Source organism: Mixophyes fleayi, chromosome 9 (genome assembly GCF_038048845.1).
Source record: "Mixophyes fleayi isolate aMixFle1 chromosome 9, aMixFle1.hap1, whole genome shotgun sequence".
NCBI lineage: Eukaryota > Metazoa > Chordata > Amphibia > Anura > Limnodynastidae > Mixophyes > Mixophyes fleayi.
The window spans coordinates 759,123-761,181 of NC_134410.1; the positions used below are offsets into that span (position 1 = coordinate 759,123).

General features: G+C 42.3%; 1 protein-coding gene across 3 annotated transcripts in view; it reads left to right on the top strand.

Moving 5' to 3' along the window:
- GIPR (gastric inhibitory polypeptide receptor) overlaps nucleotides 1–2,059 on the top strand; it is a 142,229-nt gene that overhangs the window by 78,294 nt on the left and 61,876 nt on the right. The gene's annotated exons all lie outside the window — the stretch shown is intronic.

Sequence of the window (2,059 nt, forward strand, 5' to 3'; positions counted from 1 at the left end):
AGCTAGATTGATTTTCCTTGCAAACCGTTCTTAATCTGCTGAGTCACTCTGTCAGTCTCTACATTGGTTGCCTATATCATCATCGTCATCATTTATTTATATAGCGCCACTGATTCCGCAGCACTGTACAGAGAACTCACTCACATCAGTCCCTGCCCCAATGGAGCTTACAGTCTAAATTCCCTAATATAGACACACACACAGACACAGACAGAGAGGGGGAGAAACTAGGGTCAATTTTGATAGCAGCAAATTAATCTACCAGTATGTTTTTGGAGTGCGTGGATTTCCTTTGGGTGCTCCGGTTTCCTCCCACAAACACGGGGAGAACATACAAACTCCACACAGATAAGGCCATGGTTGGGAATCGAACTCATGACCCCAGTGCTGTGAGGCAGAAGTGCTAACCACTAGGCCACTGTGCTGGTCCACTGTATTTCAACAATCCAATATAAAGTTCTTCTACTAACATACAAGGCCATCAACAAAATTGCACCTACATACATCTCCTCACTTGTCTCACAATATCTCCCAACATGACACCACCGTTCTGCACAAGATCTGCGTCTCTCTTCCACACTCATCACATCCTCCCATTCTCGGTTACAGGACTTTTTTCGGCCTGCACCCACTTTGTGGAATTCCCTCCCTCGCACAATAAGACTTTCCTCTAGTCTTCAAACCTTCAAGCATTCTCTGAAAACCCACCTCTTCAGACAAGCTTATAGTATTCCTCTACCACCCTCTTAGCCTCTCTAGGTTACCCTATTACCACCCTCTACACAGCTGACACAAGACAAAAACCCTCTGACCAACATAGTTGTGTGACTGATCACACAGCCACTCAATACTTTCACCTTCGCATTCTAGCTGGTCCAATGTGCAATATGATGTAGCACATGCCCTTGTGTTTCTAACTCCCATTGTCCTATAGATTGTAAGCTTGTGAGCAGGGTTCTCTTACCTCTCTGTCTGTATGTATTACCCAGTATTGTTTTATTAATGTTTGTTCCCAATTGTAAAGCGCTACGGCATCTGCTGGCGCTATATAAATAAATGATGATGATTTATTAGCAGGTGGGTAACAGACGTTTCTGGCCTCAGTGAGACATTTACCCACAGTCTACAATGATACAAGAGACACATGAATCATGGAGAATCCTCTTTATAGAGGGAAAAATAAACAGATTGTTTTCTCTCTATTAAGACATTATCCATAGAAACAGAGACAAATGAGAAAATGTCTTTCTGACATTTCCCGGTATCTCCCGAGGGTGATGTTTAATGAGACACGTAATGTGAATAATCAGGAACCGCATTGAATACAAGATATCGGCCGGGAAATTTATTGATCTTTATATGCGAGTTATATTCTCACTGATTTGGGGTGTTCGGGGACCCGTCTCTGGGGCGTCTTATATTATAAAGCGTCTGTCTAAAACCATTATAATAAGTCAGTATTCAGGAGATTATATATTATTGTGGCACTTACATAGAACACTCAGATATTTCTGTTTTATTATTAACTAATGATGGTTTTATAACTCCCTGAACATATTGTGTATTCTCCTCCCAGTAGTAATAATTCTATGTATATAGGTATTGTGCAGGATACACTTACAGATGAAGATAGAAGGCGCCACAGACCTTTCTATGTGGACATTTAGGACTGAAAGTGAAATATGTGATTAAAGAAGGGAATGCTCACACTCATTGTAACAAATAACCCGATTTTGAATTTGCTTCTATCATCTCCTTCCCTCATCACACAGATCACAGCGAGGACGCTACCAGTATGGACTGGACACTACAGCTCTGATATTATTATGTTATATTCCAGCTTCTCAGGGCGTCTGTGTCTGACAATCCTCCTCTATCGCTCCCAGTACGTGGTCACCTTCCAGAAATCTCCTGTCTGAGACTACTGACCCCGCTGCTGTCGTCTGGGGCAGTGGGAGAGATCAGTGTTTGTTTATTGCAGATGGATAATGACGGAGTGAATGGACATAAAGAGGAAAGTAGAGTGTCAGCTCCTGGGATAAAAGAGTCACACAGAGTG